The 8,313-nt window shown below is 43.2% G+C and overlaps 1 non-coding gene across 1 annotated transcript; it reads left to right on the forward strand.

Annotated features, from left to right (window-relative positions):
- The first annotated feature begins 846 nt into the window (after positions 1–846).
- On the forward strand, positions 847–1,066 carry LOC125099387 (small nucleolar RNA U3). The gene has a single exon (XR_007127146.1). It is a non-coding gene; the product is annotated as a small nucleolar RNA U3 (small nucleolar RNA).
- The last annotated feature ends 7,247 nt before the right edge of the window (positions 1,067–8,313 follow it).

The following is an 8,313-nucleotide window of genomic DNA, read 5'->3' on the forward strand; positions in this document are numbered from 1 at the left end:
ACCTAACAGCAAAGGAAGAAAACATTTTCCCAAAATGATTTATCCTAAAAACCCTGAGCCCTACAGGGGATTCTCATGGGATAGGTCACTGGGGTTTAAAGAAAAGCATTCCAAATTCCTTCTATGCTTTCCTTCACTAGTAACTTCACTTAACCTTGACAGTGACAAAGAAACTTCTTGAAGGAAAAATAACTTTAAAAGAAAAAAAAAAAGGATTTGAACAATAATTCAATCTTAACATTCTTCCAGCAGGAAATATATGAGTATTTTAATGGTACCAGAAAATGTATTAAAAGAGACTCAACTGGAAAAAGAAAACATAACTTTTTCTTAAACTCTTTCAAATGACAGAAATTATTCATGGGAATCCAAAAAGGAGCAGTTTCTAAGGGTAAAACACTGCTATTTTACTGGTGGGTCTTTAGAAATACCCTAACTTTCCATTCATCCCTGTTCTAAGAAATCAACTTCCATTGGAAAATTCCAGGCTTAGGCAAAAGAGTCTATTTAACTTACATTATAATGCAAAACATTGTTTGCCAGAGAACTTCCATCACCTATCAGGGTAGCCGCTGCTTCTCTCTTTTTCTTTAAAACGATACATTACTGGGGTGCCTGGGTGGCTCAGTGGTTTGGGCCTCTGCCTTTGGCTCAGGTCATGATCTCAGAGTCCTGGGATTGAGCCCCGCATCAGGCTCTCTGCTCTGGCAGGGAGCCTGCTTCCCCCTCTCTCTGCCTGCCTCTCTGCCTACTTGTGATTTCTGTCTGTCAAATAAATAAATAAAATGTTTAAAAAAAATAAGAATAAAATGATACATTACCAAATGTTTCTGAATTTTCAGATGCAAGATCATATTTTCAGCCATCATTTCTATAGTTACTAGAGAAGTTTCCCTGATCATGTAGAGCACTGGAAACCATGGGGGAAAAGAGGTAGTGTTCTCTCTTGAGGGTTAAACTGTCTCTTAGTGTTGCTTCCGCCACCGACATTCTTTTTTTTTTCTTTTTTTAAGATTTTATTTGCATTTATTTGACAGAGAAATCAAGAGAGCACAAGCAGGCAAGAGCAGCAGAGGAAGAGGGAGAAGCAGTCTCCCCACTGAGCAGGGAGCCCAAGGTGGGGCTCGATCCCAGGACCCTGGGATCATGAGCTGAGCTGAAGGCAGACGCTTAACAACTGAGCCACCCAGGCGCCCCTACCACTGACATCCATCACTGATGATCTTTCTTCTCTTCCTTTGTGAGAGGGAGGAGGAGAGTGGCTTTGTGAGAGAGAGCACCCTGAGTGGCTAAGAAGGAAGAAAGATAGAAAGAAGGAAAGAGAGAGAAAGAGAGAGAGAGAAGGAAGGAAGGAAGGAGAAAGAAAAAGGAAGGAAAAGGAAGGAAGTAAGGAAGGAGAGAGGAAGGGAGAGAGAGAGAGAAAGAGAGAAAGGAGGGAGGGAGGGAAGGAATTCTCAGTTGCATTGGCCCTTCTGCCTTGATTCTAATGTCAGATTCTAAATGAAATTTACACCAGTACGCACACAAACAGAGGCTTTATTTATTTTTTTTTTTAAGATTTTTATTTATTCACTTGACAGACAGAGATCACAAGTAGGCAGAGAGGCAGGCAGAGAGAGAAGAAGGGAAGCAGGCTCCCCGCCGAGCAGAGAAGCCTGATGCGGGTCTCAATCCCAGGACCCTGAGATCATGACTGGAGCTGAAGGCAGAAGTTTAACCCACTGAGCCACCCACGCACCTCCCAAACAGAGGCTTTAGAAGTAAGAATCATTCTAGATGATTTTCCCTTTTCAATTTACCAAAAATACAAGTTTTGATTTTCTTGTTTTTGCTTTGGGTTTACATCTGAGGACATGGTGTCACCTGGTATTTATCGATCAGAACATAAATCCAGTTGACTTCCTTAATTCTCTTTCCCATCTCCCCTATATCTGATTCAGGCACTTGTCCTTCGGCTCTGCCACTATATCACCATCCAAGCTGACTCCTGCTCCCGATGTCCATTGCTGCAGTCCTGGTCCCAGCCAGCAACATCTCACACGAGGACTGCCACTCTGGTTTCCTAAAATCTCTTCTCCTTCTACTCTTGCTCCCCGCTCCCCTAAAATGCATTATTGCCATAGTTATCAGGTTTATCTTCAAGAGCTTAAATTTGATCATGTTACTTGATGTGGGAAACAAAAGCAGAAGAAAAATTATTATGTTTCCTTACTACCTACAGCCCATTGACAAGTCTTTGAAACAGGCAGAGTGACTTTCCTCCAGGGACGCAACTGCCTCAACATTGATACTTTGCTAAGCCAAAAGGCAATCTTAGCCCAAACCCCAGGATCCTGTAAGTCTGTTTTAACATACAAAAACTGCTTCAAAAACTTTCTTTATCTCTACCCCCACTCCACACCCACACCAAGATACATGTTGGCAATCATCCCCCAAGCGTACGATGCATTGATAAACATCTGAAGGTCTCATGACTCAGGTTTTATTAGGCAGTAATAAATGACCTTTTCCCATCAATTGCTAGCCCCCTCAAGGTCCCGGAAACTTTGTTTCCAAAATTCCTTAGAGACTTAACACTATCCCTAACCTCCTCCCAACTTGAAAGTATGTAATGGGCCACTTTTCAGGACCCCAGTACAACTCTTTCTGCCCACAGGTCCTATCCCTGTGCTTTAATAAAACCACCTTTTTGCACCAAAGATATCTCAAGAGTTCTTTCTTCACCGTCAGCCTCAAACCCTAACGTCTTTCTTACATCATTACTCTTCACCCCCTTGACATCTTCTGTGTCTCCCATCACACTGAAATAAAATGAGACTTTCTGGCCTAGAAGGCCCTGCATGATTTGGCCTACTTCTTTGACCTTCTTGTGTATTCTGTTCCCTTACTCACTGCTCCTAGCCTCTATCAAACAGTATTTCTCTAACCCAAACGTCAAACTTTTTCTCACCTCCGCACCTATGCAAATGCCGTTTATTCTTTCTGGAGCTCTCTTTAGATTCTTCTCATTGTCCTTTCTACCCCACAAGTGCTTCAGGGACTAGCACCAGAGGGATCTCTTGGGACCTTATAAGAAAGAATCCCAGGCACAACCCCCACCTACTAAATTATAATCTGCACTCAAACCACTTGATTCATATGCAAATTATAGTTTGAGAAGGTCTAGTTTATTACCTCCTCTGAAAAGCTTAGCTGACCCTCAATCCAAATTAGCTTCCCAGATCACTCACTATTACACCTTGTATTTTTTTTTCTTTTCTTTTTTTAAGATTGTATTTATTTGACAGAGATCACAAGTAGGCAGAGAGGCAGGCAGAGAGAGAGGGTGGGGGGGCTCAGCAGCCCCGACACGGAGCTCGATACCAGGACCCTGAGATCATGACCTGAGCTGAAGGCAGAGGCTTTAACCCACTGAGCCACCCAGGAGCCCCTGTATTTGTTTTTTTCTGATGGCAGTTAACTTTATTTTTTTTTTAAGATTTATTTATTTATTTCAGAGAGAGAGTAGGGTGGGGAGGGACGGAGGGAGAGAAAGAAAGGATCCCCCAACCAGACTTCCCACTGAGCATGCCCAATGTGGGGCTCGATCCCATGACCCTGAGATCATGACCTGAGCTGAAACCAAGAGTCAGATGCTTAGCTGACTGAGCCACCCAGATGCGCTGGCAGTTACCTATAGATGAAAATATTTGTTAACTAATACCTTTATTGGTTTTTCTCCACCAGAGTGTAAGCTCTGTGAAAAGCAGGGGCCATGTTTATGTTGTCCCCTACTGTTTTCCCACCTAGCCTATCTCATCAATACATATTTGATAGATAAATGAATATTCAAATACAACTTAAATCTGAAGGAGGGAAAGAAGGAAAAGAAGGAGGGAGGGAGGGAGGGAAGGAGAGAAAGATGGCTGGCCTTGGAAGATGACAGGATAATAAATGAAATGGATTCCAAAGGACTGCCAAGGATAGGATCACAGAAGTAAGTAAGACTCCCAGTGTGCTCCCAGTGTGGTGTAAATTCTAGAGCTCGTAGAACACTGAAGAAGTCATTAAGAAGGAAAAAAGTATGTTAACAACATGTGTGTAGTGAAAAACCTCCGTCCCATGTTTCTACTTTTTCTCACATGACAATTATGTTCATGATGCCTCTGAGACCCGATGTGTGTCCCCCCTCCCCCAACATCAAGCAATTCTGTAACACCAGCTGGGTGTCCTACAAGTTATCTCAATTCTGACATCTACCTGAAGATGGCATCAGATCAGGTAAAAGGCTCAGTCCCATGGGACTGCCCCCCCATTTCAAATGCCAATTTTATATAGTAGGGTCACCAGGTTACCCACAACTTCTGTTTGATGTAACTAAAATTAGAGGTTCCCACGACCTCCACCCCGTGGATTTGATTATTAGCAGACAGCTTATAGAACTCAAGGAACTACATACATTTACCAGTTTATTAAAAGATGTGATAAAGGGGGAGCCTGGGTGGGTCACTGGGTTAAAGCCTCTGCCTTCGGCTCAGGTCGTGATCCCAAGGTCCAGGGATCGAGCCCCACGTCGGGCTCTCTGCTCAGCGGGGAGCCTGCTTCCCCCCTCTCTCTGCCTGCCTCTCTGCCTACTTGTGATTTCTGTCAAATAAATAAATAAAATCTTAAAAAAAAAAAAAGATGTGATAAAGGATACACATGAACAGCCAGATGAAGATATACATAGGATACTGTCAGGGAGGGTTCCAAGTGCTTCATCCTCCCAAATAGGTGAAGGTGTTCACCAGCATGGAAGCTTCCCAAAGCCTATACTATTGAGACTTTATGGAGACTTCCTCATGTTAAGTGCATTTCTATTGAGAGTCAAATTGGGTAATTAAACATCGGAAGTTTGTGCCTTGCAAACAGTAGGCAATCAATCCTTACATACTGAATGAATTAAGAAAAAAGTGGTTCCTTTTCCTCATCTCTTTCAGGATGGGTAACTCTATAAACAAATGTTAACACTCTCTTGGCCAAAGATAGAGACTGTGTGGTGAGAACATTGGGGAGCACAGTTGGAAGGGAGTATGTTAGAGCTCCTTGAGCAAACCATCCCTCCCCTTGGTGTGCAGAGCAAGGAACAAGGAAGGCCTGCTTTGAGAGTGCAAGAGCTGGGGGCTGGCTCGCTGGCTCAGTCAGTAGAGCATGTGTCTCTTCATCTCGGGGTTCTAAATTTGGGCACCCCGTTGAGTGTAGAGGTTACTTAAAAACAAAGTCTTCTTTCTGATATGAGGAATTTGAGAGGTAGGGTGGGGAATTGTGGGGGGTAGGGAAGGAAAAAATGAAACAAGATGGGATCAGGAGGGAGACAAACCATAAAAGACTCTTAATCTCACAAAACAAACTGAGGGGGTAGCAATTTTGCCCACCTCCTTCAAAAAAGGAGTGGGGTGGGGGTGGAGGGTAGGGAGAGGGTGGCTGGGTTATAGACATTGGGGAGGGTATGTGCTATGGTGAGTGCTGTGAAATGTGTAAGCCTGATGATTCACAGACCTGTATCCCTGGGGCAAATAATACATTATATGTTAATAAAAATAACTAAAAAAAAAAAGTCTTTAAAAAAAGAAAAAAAAATGCAAGAGTTATTTAGTCACACCACGCCTAGTTTAATGCTCGGCTGTTACCTTCTGAGGTTTTTAATAATTTTATCTTTGAACTTGGATTTTATACATTGATGGGACCAGGAGCATGTGTGTGAGTGGAGGAGATAGGTATGAGTGTCTCCTTGTCCTCGCTGATCCATTTGCATGTCACATTCTTGATGTCCCATGAGCACAGCATTACCAGGGATCCCCACAGTGCCTGGGAGTTCAGTACTCCTCAAGGCAAGGACAAGGTAAGTGAGTTCTGTCTGTGAAGAGAGGGTGGGCATCCAGAGTCCTGAGAGCACTAGCTCTCCACTTGAACCAGAACTTGATTTGAATGCAGAAAGAAAGTAATGGCGCTCTAAATGTAAAGAATGTTAGTTACTTAACAAATGACTAAAGAACCCTATTATATCCTTCCTTATTCATGTCACTTCCCTGAATTAGCCAACCACCTGTGCAAAATATGATAACAGAAAGGGAAAGATGAAAACCCAAAGTTCTTCCTCTTTTCAAGTCTTTTCTTCCTCATCAGTAACCAAAGGCAGTGTTGATGGAATGTGTGTGTGTGTGTGTGTGTGTGTGTGTGTGTGTGTGTGTGTGTGATCTGATGAAATCCAAACATTGAGTTAGTTTTGTCTGGCACTTCCACTCTCCTGGTAGAGAACCAAACCTGAATGTGCATCTGAGCCATGAGATAGAAACTATTTGGCATGTAAGTTTAATAATACTCTTATATTGGTCTTTAAAATGTACATTGAAGGAGGTGAGCAAAATGGGTGAAGGGAAGTAGGAGACACAGGCTTCCAGTTATGGAATGAAGAAGTCACAGGGATGAAAGGCACAGCATAGGGAATAGAGTCTGTGTTACTGGAATAGTGTTGTCTGCTGTCAGATGGGAGCTACCCTTGTCACGAGCACAATATAACGTACAGACTTGTCAAGTCACCATGTTGGACGCCTGAAACTAACGTAACAGGTGTGTCAACTATACCTCAACTGAAAAAAGAAAGAGAAAAGGTCATTGCATAATATAAAGATGAACAGTACATTGTATGATAATAATCTAACATTGTAATTTAGAATGACACTAAGTAGCAAATAAAAAAACACCATCACAGGTCAAGAGGAAGAATGAGGCAGAAAGGAGAAAACTTCCTACTTTAAAAATGACTGCTTTTACTCTAACCTCTAACTTCCTTCTGGTCTGCGAGCTTTCTCTCAAGGGGCTTTTCTTAAAGGAGATGATGACCTTCCTCTCTACCCTCTAAACCACCATGAACTATTTGAATATACAGAGTTGAGTACTTTCTCCATCTGCTGTGATTTCCCCTTGAGGTGAAGGTGTCCTCATTAACCAAAGCTTCTCTGAATGGAATAGAGGCTCAAAGCTTGGAAGGCAACTGTTTTCTGTTCCCTACAGGCTAAACCAAGGCTTGTTCAGACCAGAACCACCTGGCAACCACCGATTAGACACGCAGATTTAAAGTTTAACTTTATACAAACAGTGCAGTGCCGTCCAGGGCAAGGTCCACAGAGACAGGTCCTGACACCCTTACCTTTTAGTGTCTTGATGGCTCTGGATCATTGAGAACTTTAGGTTTTGACCTCCAGAGGGAGATTTCAAAGAGATAACACTTCTTCTCATTGGTAGACCTCATGGTCTGCAGCCAGTTGGGTAACCAAAACTATTTATCCTACAGAACTCCTCAACCACAAAGTCCCAGGGGTAGGGACTATGGGAGGCAGAGGGTGAGTTTCTCAATTGCACCTGAAAGGCTGCATGCTGGCTGGTGGGAACCCTGGCACCTGAAGTCAGAAGCTCTCTTCTTATCATGCATGTGACCTGGGCCAAGACACTCTCGCCATGTCTAGGCCTCTTCCCCCTCATCTATCAAGTGGGAGTGATGATACTTACACCACCTGCTTCATGAGGTTGTTGTGAAAAGTAGAATGGGATATTTTTATGGGAAAGTGCTTTTTAAAAAAACAAAACAAAACAAAAACAAAAACAAAAAAAAAACAGTAGAAGCATGTCCACAGTCCTAAAACTGTTAAAGATGAAGGGCTTGGAAAACATTTTCAAATGAATGTTTCTAGTGACTTAACAAATCTTTATTAAGCTCCCACCATTGGTCAGGTTCAATTCTAGGCGACAGAGAAATGATGGTGAACAAAAATGGGCAAAAAGCTCTCTTGGTGTCATATTTGTCATTTGTTCAGCAGGGATAATAACTATGAAAGAAAGTAACAGTGGAGTGGCAACTTGTCATCGGAGCATGTGGCAGATTGTTATGGTCATGACACCTGACCTGTCAGACTGTAATGTGTCCCCATCTTCTTGCCATGGGGTGTGCTGTCCCTGACTTGTTCATCAGGAACCCAGGCCTGGAGGAGCCCCAAAGCTTCCATTCTTGACCTTAGTCCAACATTTGTGATGGACTAGACCATAAACGAATGGGATTTTCCTGAAGAGAGAGGCCCCATACCAGCAGACTGAGGCCCAGGCAGGGGGAAGGCCATTAGCACACCCCTGGGTTCAGATGACTGCAACTCTTCAATGACCCCAGGGAACCAAGCAAACCCACAGAATTGTGAGAAATAATATCCCCCACTGGGGCTGTGTTTGCAGATGGGGCCTCTAAGGAAGTCCCGGAGGCTCACTGAGCTTGTGAGCACACACCAAGGAGAGGCCATGTGAGGA

The sequence above is a fragment of the Lutra lutra genome, chromosome 4 (genome assembly GCF_902655055.1).
Source record: "Lutra lutra chromosome 4, mLutLut1.2, whole genome shotgun sequence".
NCBI classification, from domain to species: domain Eukaryota; kingdom Metazoa; phylum Chordata; class Mammalia; order Carnivora; family Mustelidae; genus Lutra; species Lutra lutra.